General features: G+C 47.8%; 1 protein-coding gene across 6 annotated transcripts in view; it reads left to right on the forward strand.

The window, feature by feature from the left end:
* SPAG17 (sperm associated antigen 17) overlaps positions 1-15,187 on the forward strand; it is a 328,728-nt gene that overhangs the window by 219,823 nt on the left and 93,718 nt on the right. The window lies entirely within an intron of this gene.

Here is a 15,187-nt window from a genome sequence, read left to right on the forward strand (position 1 = left end):
TAAAATATTTAAACCTAAACTACTCAGTAAAGCAAAACCAGTTGTAAAAAGTGTGATTCAGTCTCTAGAGACACACTGCTTTGTGTTGTGATCCTTTCTAATCTTAAAAGCTAGATGGGTTTGAGCTAGGTTAGTACTTAGATCTGAGTCCATGAAGCAGTATCTAGGGGATAGGAAGTCACGCTGGTTACTAATCAGGAGGTGTTTTTTCTGACTCGGTATTGTGCTTCCAGTGTTGTGCTTAGTGGTGGTGTGTTTCCGCATGTAATCTCTTTCTTGCAATAACTTCTTTATAGTTAGGTTTGCAACCAGCTTTCATTTTCCCAGGTTCCTTTACTACCTTAATTCAGCCTTGTGAAGGGGAACACTCACTGCCAGTGCCGTCTAGGGCTCAGGCGGGGATGTGGCAGGTCGTCTATCTCCCAGGTGTTCCACTTTCTTACTACAGCTCTGCCCATGGTGGTCTGTTCTCTCCATGGCACGGGCCTCTAGCCAAGTCACACTTTCAAGTATATATAAAGAGTATGATAATGGGGAAGTCTTCAGAACTCAGTAAGGGATTCCCCTTGGCTCAGGGTCTTGTGGTCCAGACCTTCATACTTTCAGGGTCTCCCTACAACTAGGTTCCCCACCTAGGGTTGTCCCTCTTTAGGGATTGGTAGGGGAGCATGGGCCCACCCTCACCACTGGGCTGTGATCCAGTGCACAATGGTAGGCAGCTAAGTCCAGCACCTTGGGAGACTATATGGCTTACTCCCTGGATCACTTCCTTCCAGTCCCCTCTCTTCCTCCTTTCCCCCTGGGTAAAGTAAATAACTTAAACACAAAGATACAGTCTCGACCTTCAGAGAGTCACTGGTCTCTTCTTTGTAGACTTGGTCAGGTCTCTGTAGTCAGCCTCAGACAGCAAGAACTTCTGTGATGCTTCTTCCCAGGAGCTCAGAATGCAGGTCAACTCATCTCACTATCTGCCTCCCACTGAGCTACTCTGCTTCCCTTTTTAAGCTCCTCCTCCAGCGTGTGCAGGCTTTGCAGGTGCTGCGGGATGGGGCTGCCTGGTTCAAGAGTAGCCCTTTAACCCCTTCCTTTCCTGTGTAAGGTTTGTGCACTCCATCACAATCACCCATAGGTGTATGCATTATGATACAATCTTTAATTACATGATCACATACTGTTTTTTTCACAGGATCCCTGGTTCATTCAATGCACAAGCTGGACCGTGACTCACTAAATGAGCAGCTATGTTGGGCTTTTCTATAGCACTTATCATTGTAGTAGCTAATAATTCACAAACATTAATTAATTTAACTTTACAACATCCCTGTGAGATGAGGTGGTATTAGTTCCATTTTACAGATGATACACTGAGGTACAGAAAGATTAAGGTCAAAAGTTTCCACTAATTTTGTGTATCTAATATAAGACACCTATGACCTGATTTTTCAGAATATTTAGCATTATGTAGCATTTTACATGTTCAAAACACTTCTTCGGTTGACTTTACTTGCAGCCATGAATGCTCATCACTTTTTCAGAACAGACCTCAAGGTTTCAAATTGGGCACCCAGAAAATGAGGAACTCACAATTAGTGATCACCTGTGACAAGTTTGGTTTAAGTGACTTCAGCATCACACAGGCAGAGGCAGATATAAAATACATTTCAATGGAATACAGCATCATGAGCTGCCTTAACCATGAGACCTTCTCCTCTCTTCCTGCAATCTCCTGTGTCATTCACAACATATCTTCAAATTTCTACAACAAATGATGTGTAACGTTTCCACAGACAACAACCTCCTTCATTTTGCACAATCCTGATTCACCCCAAAGTAGGTCTATCCTCTCCTGTGCGCTGAATGAGTCAGAGGTCATGTGGAAAAAAGAATACATGCTCATGTCATAATGTATACGCACAAGGGGGTGAGGGGCAAATCAAGATTGCAATGCAACCTTAATTCTGGCATTTCCTGACTTTGGAGTGCTTGACTTTGCAACCTTAATGTATTTTTATATAGTTTTTTGAGTGTAATTTCCTATGTTTTTAAAAGAGCAAATTGAATAAACAAATTCTATTTTGTGGCATAATACTGATACTCATGTGCCTCATGTAGCCTTTTGTTTTATTTAAAGTGAATTTAGTGATTACACTACCATGAGTTCGGCTCCAGTTGCTACAGTTTTAAACATAACAGGGCAAAATGGTCTCTGGTGCTTTTCTCAAATATGGAGGCTCTATGAACACACGTAGTCCATGGACAATGACCACAGACACAATAAGAACTACAAAGTCTTATCTGTACTACAAGTTTTACTAAAGCAATAAGTAAAGTTACAATTACCCGTACATATAGATATCCTGCAAAAACCTATGCAATAATTATAACTGTATTTGTAATCACATCCTCAAAGATATTCTTGGGTCTGATGAACCCCTCAATAGATGATAATCGCTAGAGGGGTAGTTCCTGCTGGGGTTCTTGTGGGGTCTTCTCACTTTTACTTAACGAGGCAACCCTTTATTGTATTGTAATTCTAGTCACATTTAACATCTTATGCATATGCATGAAGGTATCAGTCAGCCTTCTTTCCCTTAGCTGACCTTTCACACCCCGTGAATATTGGTGTGCCCTGTTTTTCATAGGTTGTTCATAGTTCCTCTTATTCTCATTAGCATTTATGAATGACATGTATCCTGCAGTCAGGACAGACATTTAAAGATATTACAGTCAGGTGTCTCATGGTGTCAGACAATATATTTGAGGTTTATTGCAATCCATTTTTTTGTGACCTCACCTATTGGCACATCTTATGCAGTAACCCTGTGACCCTACGAGCATAGGGTTATTCCAAAGTCACTCACTTTTGTCAAACATTCTTAAACCTATGGCTTAGTATGGCTAAGCTAAAATCTTGCAGGTCTCAGCCTGTAGGCCTTGTATTTCAGCCATGCTTTACTTATATACCTAATACACACTCATCACTCCTAAATACTTATCAGTCCTATACTTCCATAATTCTACAATTCAAATCTATTTTGCAAGCACGGATTATATATGAGTTGACCATGACATCACATGACACAATGATAAATGGATGATAAAATAAACTAATAAGCTACAGTCAGCAGGGATGGAACTTTTAGATCCTCCACACACAGACCTGAGCTACTTATTTGAGAAAAGGAGTAATTGATGATAGTAGTAGGTTGTCATCCTCTATGTGGGCCTACATTGGAAGGGGTGGGGCACAGACTTTGCCAGTGGGTTTCACAGTACTTTGCTGAGGAATGATGAAACTCTAGAATTCCATTCCAGACTCTCAAGGGGAGTCTACTCTAGTGGACACAGACTCTTTTGCCCATTCTCCCCAAGCTTGACTCCTGTTTCATCCTTTCCAATGACCTATCTATTCGCCACCCCTGATTTGTTATCTCTGTCCTGTGTTCCTTGCCTAATCTGCTCCAGTCACCATTCTTCAGACTTATCAGCCCAGTCTCAGTCTCCTTACACTGCCGGTCCTAGTTTCACACACAGGACTCGCTGTCTGAATCCCAGTCTCCCCTCCACCCTTCCAAGCTCTCCCATCCCACATCCAGTCTCAAACTCCTTATCCAGCCGGTCACAGTTCCTCTTCCAATATATCTCTCCCTTCCACCCCCCACTGTCTTCTAGTATCAATCTACCTCCCCAGACACATCATTCAATGTCAGTCCTTCCCCTTACCCACTTCCCAACTTCTTGCCCCAATCTCCACCCTCACTGGCTCCTGGTCCCAGTCTCTTTGTCCTGCCAGTCCCAGTTCTCCCCTTACTCCATGTTGATAGATGTTTGGCTGTGTGTGTGTGTTCTTTCTGCATGCTGTACTGACTCTGGCCCAATAGCCTGTACAGCGGGCTCCGATTCAATGGTCTAATAAATGCACAGACTCAGTTCAGAGGCATTTGGTCAGGTTTATTGTCAATGAAGGACAGTCCTAATGTCCTGGCTCAATGGTTAAAGGTACACTAACACTTGTATGCTCGTTGCAATGGACTAGCTCAATTAATGGCAGGACTTTCCATTATCCCCTAGGCCAGCTAAAAACACTCCCACTGAGATTTTTTTTATATATCAATACAAACAAATTATGCACTGTCCCTCTGACATAGTTAGTTAACACCCTCTGACATAACCACTTAGCACCCATCCCCTTGTACATCTCTAACCATCACACTGTCCTCCTGACCTTATCTTTAGGATGGGTCAGCGTGTTCCTGTTATCTTTAGGGAATGTGTTGGTATTGAGGTGTTCTGGTACCAACCTTCTGGAATGTGTTTGCATGAGTGCTCTGTGCATAGCACCTCAGGAATGTGTGTTTTTGCAGTATGAGCCCAGTTCTTGCCAGATGCTGAGAAGGGCCTGCCTCTAGCTTACAGCCTGATTTTGCTTTATATTAGCAAAGTTTTGACCACTACGCTAGCCCAGGCCTCAGGCCTCATACCAGGCCTCTGATACAAAGGCTTATATTTCAGGCCCTCTTCCTATTACCCTCCATAGCTTTTTGTCACATCTGTCTCCCTTCCCCACTGCCCTTTTTTCTGCTCCCAAACCCTCCACTAGTGTCTAGTCCCAGTCTCCTTGTCCAGCATTCCTAGTCTCCCCCACAGCACTGTGTCTAATATTTGTGTTCCCCACCAACCAACTGGTTCCCAGTCTTCCCCCATTTCCCTCAGCATCTTCCGGTCACAGTCTCCTATCTCAGCCAGTTATAGTCACCATTTCTCCCTACCTCCAGTCCCAGTCTCACCAAACTCTTTGTCCCAATCTACTCCTTTCCCACCCTATCGTCTGGCTTTTGTCCCTTTGTATTTGAATCAGATGGATTATTCCTCTGATGCCTGGGTGCCAGAAGGGGTGGGGTCACGAGAGTCAAGCTCATCAGGAATTTTTCAACAAAACAGTTTTTTTCCCAGAAAATGGTGATTCATCAAAACTGAAATGTTTTGCAAAAACTTTACAAAATATTGGGTTCATTCTGCACTGAAACAGAACAAATGTTGAAACCTGAAAAATTTTCATGGAATTCTTATTTTCCAGCCAGCCTTAACTGAGACCATAAGAGAGACAAGGCTCCTTGCTACCTATTCTGGTGCTTGGCCCCACCACAGCTCAGAGCAGCCATTACAGAGGAATTCTGACTTCACCCTTGTAACCCTGGCCTGGAGTATGCTTGAATACTCTGTGAGGACAGCACACGCACAGTCTCATCAGCACTAGGAGCTGTGAGGGAATGGAGCGTGCTCAGAGAGGATGAAATCTTCAGAGGTTTTAGCCAGTAAAATTGAAGAAGTCTCTCATCAGCATGTGCAAGTTATGATTTTTTCAAAGTTTTTTAACTTGGCCAGATTTGGGCAGACATTCATGGAGAAAGCAAAAGACACATTCCAGAAACAAAGGCTTTCCCTCTTCCGAATTTCAAGTCCCTGATGCAAAACATAAGGATGTAAGAGCTATTCAGAGAAAGAGATAATTGGAAATTTTAAATTTAGACAAAACAGTTAGTCTGGCAAAGTTATATAAGCAAATGAAAACAGGGTCTTATTATGGGAAGTGTTGGGTAACCTTAATAAAACGTGGTGCAACCTACAAGTACGTACAAAAAGATACATTAAAAGAATCGTAAGGTTGCAAAGTCAACCATTCAAAAGACGGGAAATGGAGGCATTAAGGTTACTTGTGCAACCATAATCCAAGCCCCTTATGCATGTGTGCTGGGATATAGTCTTGCCCAGTATCACATCAGAAGTCTGTGGCAAAGTCTGGAATAGAATCCAGATTTCCTGGAGTCCATGCCAGCACCTGAACCCGAAGAGAATATCCTTTCACTTCTTGCAACTTTCTGACTCATTCACTGTCAGTCTGGTGCACTAAATAAGGCCTCTAAAACAAATAGTCTCTAATGACATGATCAGATATTACCATTTGAATTAAAGGAGTAATTAGTAGTGGTAATATGTTGCCCTGTATGTGAATAAGCTACAAAACACATTTTGCTTACACAACTATTTGGTAGTCAGAGGGGAATGTTGGGAATAAGGGTTCCTGATCCTATTCCTTGCTCTGGAAGGAAGTGTGGTCTGATAGTTACAGAGAGTCTAGCTCAGTACCTAGAGCTGGCACATTCATTCTGAAAGGTAGCATGGCTAAAGGGATAATCCTTGGGTCTTTACCCTATTAGAAACAGGGTTCTATTCTCAGTTCTAGCAGTGATCTTTTCCAACCACTCAGGTTTAAGTAGGTTCATGAGCCCTTGTCCAATAACAACAGCTGGGAAGTGCAAAGAATTATTAACACCAATCAGTAGACGACCATTTGGCTCCTCCTCCAGCACACCTTCCCCTAGGCCAAAGAGGTTTGCTGCTGCTGAACCAGTGTGTGGTTACCATGTGGGAAGTTGAGTGGAGCCTAGGAGCATACTCAGTTTATTTGGCATGTAGCAGCTTTGTGGGTCTGGAGAATAATCAGTGCAAACGGAGTTTTTAGAAACTGTAGCAGCAAGCCTGCAAAAAGCTGTACTGAGCATATGCAAATGGAAATTGCCAGAAGCTTGTAACTCAGACAAATCTAGAAGACTTTTCCTAGAAACAGAAAAAAGCACCTCTCTGACTTCTGAAATATACCCCGGCCAAATGTCAAGGTATTGCTCCAAAGCATGAAGGTGCAAGAGCTCTTCCAAGAAATCATTGGGAAAATGTTTTACCATTGACAAAAATACCTATTTGTCACTAAGCTCATTTCCAGAAACCGCTGAACCATCTTTGCTGAAACGATCCAAATATTTCAGCCTGAGGAAGAAAGCAAGAATGGAAAATTTAAGCTCAAACAGTCTGGCAAATTTAGAAATAATTGAAAGCTATAGACATTACTACAAGCAGGGATTTCTCTACACCTCCCCTGAATTTCCCCACCCCCACCCTCCAGTTTTGTGAATTAGTTACATGCAGTGTTGCCAATTTAGTGATTGATGGGAAATTTGAATTGAAATTGAAATATTAATACACACTTTAAAAGCATATAAAGTGTATGAAAAAATATGTGTATCTGAAAAAGTATAATAGATTTTAAAAGTATGTACATAGACTAGCTTCCTTATACAGCTTTTGTTTTTATGACAATGTCAGTGCATTCATTTTGGTGATGTTGGCCAAATTATGATTTGTAAGCAAAGTCTAAATGAGCTCTCACTGACAGCTAGTGATGAGCTGGTGGTTGCGGGGAAAAGGCTTCAGGACCAGATTGCATTTACAGTCACACTTGATCTACCTAGGTATCCAGCAGACAGAGCTGTGTTGCCCAAGTGATAGATTTTGGCTGGGGTTGAGTTACAAATCACTTGAATGTGGCGAGGAGAGGGGGGAATGAAATGTTGTTATTCTTATGGTATGAGTAAAGGGCAGTAGAACTGTACTTAGCCTGTGCTGATTGAGGGCATCAAGAGAGAGGGTGGGGACGGTGTTTTGCTTGATGGCCTGCCTGAGTCACAAGTACCTGGCCCCTCTCCACTGTTTAAAGACAGAGCTAATTAAGCTCCATAGATAGTCTTTTGTTTTGTTAAGTGACCACTACAGCTGAAATCACTGATAATCAGGTCTAAGTGGAAGAGAGGGTCCAGTCTGCACTAGCAGCAAGGTTCTCCCATTGAGAGCTCAGCTGAAATCACTGTGAGCTGGGTGGAACCTCAAGAGACATGTGAACAAACATGAGTGTGGCACCATACTTTCTATTTAAGCAAGAGATACCACACGCTACAAACTGGAGGCCAATCTTAACTGCGTTGTCACTTGTTCATCCTGAAGTTGAACACTGGTTCTGAACAAGACCAGCAAATGCTCACTATCTTTCTGCAAGAAACTCAACTAACTGTCTAGAAGCATATGGTGCAACAGTGAAAGACTCAACAGTTGAAAAAGTGAAGACCTCTCTCACCATGTTCAAAAAATGTGCATACATGGCTGATGGATGCACCGATGCAAATGAGCAAGTATTAAGTCATTGTGTGCGTTATCTTGATGTCAGTGGAAGGCCAGTAGATGCATTTCTAGATGTTCAAGTTACAGAAGACACATCGGCTGCATCTGTGACAACCCACATCTTAGAAGAGTTAAATGCTTGTCAGTTGGACCCCAAACAGCTGGCTGCTTGTGCATTTGATGGAGCTGCAAACTTCTCTGGAAGACATGGTGGTGTTCAAGCTTTGCTCAGAGAAAAATGTAACCCTAATCTCTCCTATACACCATGCAGAGGCGGTCTACTCCAACTAGTGCTAGTACAAGTTGCAGACTCTTCAAAAAAACATTTTAAAAGCTATAAATTTAACATCTTCATTATATATTTTTTTTCAGCAAGAATCCAAAAAGACTGAATATCTTGGAAAATATAGAAGATACACTGGGACTGAAGTTCAAATTAGTCCAACCTGGAAAAACCCTCTGGCTTTCTCATGAGCGATCCTTGGCTGTTATCTTAAAATTACTCCAGCCATTATTTCTGACTTTGGAAATTATCTACCAAGATGGGATGGATCTAAGTAGTGAGGCTGGTGGATTACTTTTGCTACTATATTCAGAGAAAACTATTGCCACTCTCTCTCTTGTAAGTCTACTGTTGAAACCATTTAGGTCATTAAACAATGCAATCCAGGCATCTGCTACAACAGTAGTAGATCTTTGTCCAGCAACAGAAGCTACATTTGGGTCAATCAGAGAGCTATCCATTGAAAAAGTACTGGAAGAAGCAAAGACTGCAGTCCAGAAGCTGACTAATGAAGGCATTTATATTGAATCCTTAAGTGAAGAGAACAAGAAGTGTTTAAGACAACTGAAAAAGTACATAGACTTCTTTTAGATTCTACTCAACCTCTACGTAGCTTGTACAGATCCCTGTCCTATAAAACACTGACAGTTGAGTGAAGTGAGGCACTACCAGCAATGGGGCTGCCATGTGCTCAGGACAGAACAGAGAATTTGAACACAGAGTGGAATATCATATGACAAATGAATGAAGATTTGACTTCAACTTATTTTTTAACATCACTAGTGGCTCGACCCAATCTTTATGCTATGTTTCCTGGGATGAAAAAAGTAGGAATTCATCTCTTGCTACTCCCAGTCACAACAGATACCGCTGAGTGTTCACTTTCATCATTGAATAGAATTTTGTGTTCTGAAAGAAATCGCCTTCTGCCTGATCATGTGAATGAACTAATGAGCATATCAATTGAAGGAATGGAAGTACTGGACACACGAGAAGCCACCAAAGATGAACACATTGCATTCAAGAAGTTCATTAACAAAGTTGTGCAAAATTATTACAAGAAACCAAGAAGGATGTAGATGTCGTGCTTCATAGAAGGATTGAGTAGCCAACTTTAATTTGTGTTATAATTTCAAAACATGAGTTAAATCTAATAAAATAGTCATGAAACAGGTTTCAGTTTTTACTATGGTGCCATACAGCACACCTTCACCCCTCAATTCCTGGGGAAAACACTGATTACAAGCTTCATATATAATAGCAATAAACTATGGACAAGCTGAGGAAGCTGTTCCACTGTGAAAATATATATACACACACGCGCACACACACACACACACACATCCCTGAAGGACCAGATTTGTAATGGTAATAAGCACCTAGTGGGATTTGCAGAAGTGCCTTGGCACCAAGCTCCCTTTGAAATCAAAAGGGACTAGGCACATAGCTGGTTTAGAAAATAACCAAGATGTGTTGCATTTTAACAGTTTTTTCAGTTGTTTCATTACTGTAGAAAGGTCTTGTAGGTATCAATCCAGGTAAACTACCATCCCCCATATGCATCTCAATTCTGGTAATTTATTGGTGCCTTCAATTCTCAATTGCTTTTACTTTCTCAGGGCTAGGACTGATTCCATCTATGTTTATTGTGTGACCCAAATCGGTGTTCATGGAAAATGCACTTTTCCTCGTTTAGCTTCAGTCCAGACTGACTGATAGGGTTAGGACTTCCATCAAAGACCTATATATCAAAATATTACCCATGAATGCTACAACTCCATTTCTGTTCATTAACAGTTCTGTCATCTTTCAGGTGCAGTGTGAACGAGTGCGGCCGGGGCTCAACCCTCTCCAGGGGGAGGAGGGGAGCCACACCAGCTCATTACACCCTGGTGGGTCTGGGGAAATAGTCCGGCGGTCCTTGCAGCAATTGCCTGCTCCGCGGGGCAAGTGGGCTCAGGTCCGGGGCAGGGCTGAGCAACAATACCCGTTAGGCCCTGGCCCTTGGTCAGGGTGGGCAACAAACACTGAGTCAGTAGGCTCAGGTCCGGGGCAGGGCTGAGCAACAATACCCGTTAGGCCCTGGCCCTTGGTCAGGGTGGGCAACAAACACTGAGTCAGTAGGCTCAGGCCCTTGGGCAGGGCCCAGCAACAAGAGCAGTTAAGGCCCTGGCCCTCGGTCAGGGTGGGGCAAAAAACACTGAGTCAGTAGGTTCAGGCCCATGGGCAGGGCTGAGCAACAATAGCAGTTCAGGCCTGGCCCTAGGTCAGGGTGGGGCAGCAAACACTGAGTCAGTAGCTCAGGCCCTTGGGCAGGGCTGAGCAAAAATAGCGGTTCTAATAGGCTTTGACCTCCCTAGGCCAGGGAGAGGGGGAGTCTGCCACCCAGGAGTTGGGTGGCAGGAGGGACGCAGGCCCTCCCACTCCACTGCGTCCCAGCCCGGGGCCCTCTGGCAGCAGCTGAGGATCCGCTGCTTAGTCAGTGGGGATCCTGGCCACAACACACTGACATAGGCTCTGGTAATGCTGCAGCCAGACTGGGGTCGGCTGCCCCCGGGCCACTTCCGTACTCCCTCTCAGGGCCTACCTGGGTTCTGACGTCAGCCTCGGCAGGGTCCAGGAGTATGGGCTCGTTGCTGCCAGGGCTGGGTGGCAGGTCCGGCAACTCCTCCGGATAGTCGGCCCAGGGTACCTCTGGCGGTTCCTCCGGGTAGCAGGCACAGGGAAGCTCCGGCGGTTCCTCCGGGTAGCAGGTGCGTGGAAGCTCCAGCAGCTCCTCTGGGTAGCGGGGGCGGGGAGGCTCCGGCAGCTCCTCCAGATAGCAGGCCTGGGGGAGCTCAGGCCAGCCTGGACAGCTGCCCTGGGTCACAGGGGGTTCCCAGTCTTGAGCTCCCTGAGGGACGTCTGCTCGCTCCAGCTGCTGGGGCCTGACTGAGCTCTGAGGGCCGGCTTTTATAGTTCCGGGTCGCCACCTGACCCTTTGAGGGGCGGGCTCAGAGCTCCGTAGCTCCGCCCACTCTGGCTTCCAGCTGGGCTTTTCCTCCTCTGGCCAGGGTGGGCGCCACACCAAGTCACTACACACACACCCCCTCAAGTCTGGCTCCTGCTCGTCGGGGCCAGGCTCTTCCATCCCTCCGAGATGGGACATGAAGTCTGCATTTGCATGTTCCTTACCAGCCCGATGCTGGATGGTGAGCGCATAGGGCTGTAAGGTCAGATACCATCGCAAGAGATGGGCATTATTATTTTTCATATTCATCAACCATTGGAGGGGGGCATGGTCCGTGACTAGTGTGAACAGGGCCCCAAGGAGGTAGTAACGTAGGGCATCACAGGTCCACGTTATAGCCAGTGCTTCTTTCTCAATCACCACGTATTTCTTCTCCCGGGGAAATAATTTACGATTGAGATATAGGACTGGATGGTCCTCTCCATCCACTTCTTGAGACAGGACGGCCTCCAGCCCCACCTCTGAGGCATCCGTCTGGAGGATAAACCTCCAGTGGAAATCCGGGCTGTATAGGACCGGCTCCTGGCATAGGCACGGCTGGAGTGTCCAGAAGGCATTTTCACATTCTGGGGACCACCATATCTGTTGGGGGCTGTTCTTGGTCAACAGTACAGTTAAGGGCGCTGCGATGGAAGCAAACTGGGGAATGAACCGCCAGTAGTACCCTACAAGCCCCAGGAACTGCTGGATGTGGCATTTTGTGGTAGGCGTCGGGCAGGCCGCCAGGGCTTGCACTTTTCCGATGAGGGGCTTCACTCGTCCTCCCCCGATAGTGTACCCTAGATACATGGTCTCCTGCCATCCAATGCGGCATTTTTTTGGGTTGGTCATCAATCCCGCCTGTCGCAGTGACCGCAGGAACGCTGCTACCCGTTCCAGGTGGTCTTACCAGTTGCAGCTATAGACCACGACATCGTCCAGATAAGCCGCTGCATAGTCTCGATGAGGCAGCAGTGGGCGATCCATTAGCCACTGAAACATCATTGGGGCCCCATGGAGGCCGAAAGGCAGCCATGTAAATTGATAGAGTCCCGTCGGAGTGGCGAACGCCATCTTTTCCTTAGAGGAATCATCAAGTGGGATTTGCCAATATCCTTTACTGAGGTCGAGGATGGTGATAAACTGGGCCTCCCCGGGGCGGCCCAGCAGCTCGTCCACACGGGGCATAGGGTAGGTGTCGAACCGTGAGATGGCGTTCACCCGCCAGAAATCTATACAAAACCGGTGGGTGCCATCGGGCTTGGGTACCAAGACCACTGGGCTACGCCACTCACTCTGGGACGGCTCAATGACTCCCAAGGCCAGCATGGCCTGCACCTCTTCCTCCACCTCTTGGCGCATCCGGTATGGCAGTGGCCTGGTCTTTTCCCGGATTACCTTCCCCGGCTCGGTCTGGATAGAGTGATAGACCAAAGTCGTGTATCCAGGTAAGGCTGTGAAGGTTCCCTGGAACGCCTGCAGGAGACATTTGACCTGCTTGCGCTGCTCTTCCGTTAGGGTGTCGTCGAGCAGGGGAGCCGTGAGGTCCTCTGTCTGGGGTGCGCGAGGACCCAGTTCCTGCTCTGGCGGGTAAGGGTTAATCAGCAGGCCCTCCCGGTCTCGCCACGGCTTCAACAGATTTACGTGGTATCACTGGGTCTTCTTACACCGGTCGAATTGGTGGATCTCATAAGTGACGAGTCCAACCTTCCGAGCTACCTCGTAGGGCCCCTGCCAACGGGCCAGCAGCTTCGACTCCCTCGAGGGCAGGAGGAGCAGAACCCAGTCCCCGGGTTCAAAGTCACGCACCTGCGCCACCTGGTTATAAGTCTGTTCCTGCCGGTTCTGAGAAGCCTTTAAGTTTTCACGGGCCAGGGCTCCAGCCTGGGCAAAGTATTCTTGTAGTTGGAGGACATACCTCAGGAGTCCCTGGGTAGGAGAGGGGGACTGCTCCCATGTTTCCTGCATTAAGTCCAATAGGCCCCATGGATGCCGTCCATACAACAGCTCAAATGGGGAAAACTTGGTTGAAGACTGAGGCACCTCCCGGATGGCTAGCAGCAGAGGAGGGAGCAACTGTTCTCACTGTCGTAGCTCCTCCGGAGGGAACTTCCGCAACATCTCCTTCAGGGTCCGGCTGAACCGTTCCACCAGGCCATCTGTTTGCGGGTGGTAGATAGAGGTGCATAATTGTTTTATCCCCAGGAGCTTGCAGACTTGTTGTAGCAGCCTGGAGGTAAAATTGGTGCCTTGATCGGTTAGAATTTCTCGGGGCAGGCCCACTTGAGCAAAGATCTTCACCAGTTCCCCAGCAATGGTCCTGGCAGTGGTGCTCCGCAAGGGGATGGCCTTGGGGAAACGAGTGGCGTAGTCAATGATGACCAGGACATACTGGAACCTGGCAGCACTTTTCGGGAGCGGGCCCACCAGGTCCATGGCCAGTCGTTCAAAAGGTGTCTCGATTATAGGCATGTGGACCAGGGGTGCCTTGGGCACACGCTGAGGAGCGGCTAACTGGCACTCTGGGCAGGAGCTACAATAGTTCCTCACCTCCTGGTGAATACCGGGCCAGAAGAACCGCGTCAAGATCCAGGCGAGGGTCTTCTCCTGGCTCAGATGCCCAGCAGCCGAGATGTCATGTGCCAGCTTCATCACTGCTCGCTGGTGACACCGCGGTACCAGCAGCTGTGTTTGGGGTTCCTTCGTGCAGGAGTCACGGTCAATCCGGTAAAGACAGTCCCGGTGTAGTTCGAAGTGGGGCCACTGGGTTGCCCGCTGGGGGTCAATGATGTTCCCATCGACTGCTGTGAGTTGTTCATAGGCCCAGCTTAGCGTAGGGTCCACTCTCTGGTCCTGGCAAAAATCAGTATGGAGGAGGGGGTTGACCCCGGGGTCCAGTGGGGGATTTTCAGTCCCTTCCACCTCTGGTTCCGGTCGTGGGGTTCCGCACCCCTCTTCTGGTTGGGCCTCCTGATGCTCTCCCTCCAGTGCTGGAGTCAACCAGAGGACCTCCTGGAAGACGGGCCAGTCCCGCCCCAGGATCACCGGGTACGCCAGTCGAGGGGCCAAGCCAACGATGATTCGTCGGGTGACGCCAGCTACTGTCAGCGGGACCCAAGCACTAGGGTAAGGCTAGACGTCCCTATGGATGCACTGCAGGTGAATCGGGCCTAGGTGGGGATCTGCCTGGTGTCCTAGAGTCTGGCGGATGAGCGTCTGACCGCAGCCAGAGTCGATCAACGCCTGGGTGGCATGGTCCCCAACAACTACTGGAATCATAAGCTTGGGGACCTGGGGTAGCCGAGCCCTGGTGTCCCCTGCACAGACCTGCCCGAAGCTGCAGTCCATTTCCAGGCAGTCCCGCTGCAAGTGTCCGGACTTCCCACAGCAGAAACGGGGTCTGAGTTCCGGGCAACCGCCCTGGGAGGGGGCTCCCCTCGAACTCCTAAGGGGACTTTGGTGGAACTTTGTGGCCCCCGGCACGGAGGCTGCCGGTCTGGCCCGGGGGGCAGGATCCAGCTGTCTGAACCAAGACCCTGGGCGGGCATCTTGCCTGCGGCCAAGGCTTCGTGGCCCAGATGGGGCATCTCCCTTCCGGTCCAAGTTCGTGCGGTTGGGCCCGGGGGTTTCGGGTCGGAAGGCGGGCCCCACAGGCATTTCGGCCGCGAGAAAGTCTTCCATCAGCGAGATGGCCACAGCCAACGTTGCCGGCCGATGGCGGAGCACCCAGGCCCGTCCTCGGGTCGGTAGGGTGTGCACAAACTACTCGAGGACGACTTGTTCCGTGACCTCCTCTGCTGTCCTCGTTTCCGGCTGTAGTCATCGCCGACACGCCTCCTTCAGGGCTTGGGCCACCAGCTGAGGTCGGGCCCCCGAGGGATATGTCTGGCTCTGGAACCGCTGTC

Source organism: Gopherus flavomarginatus, chromosome 1, assembly GCF_025201925.1.
Source record: "Gopherus flavomarginatus isolate rGopFla2 chromosome 1, rGopFla2.mat.asm, whole genome shotgun sequence".
In the NCBI taxonomy this organism is placed as follows: domain Eukaryota; kingdom Metazoa; phylum Chordata; order Testudines; family Testudinidae; genus Gopherus; species Gopherus flavomarginatus.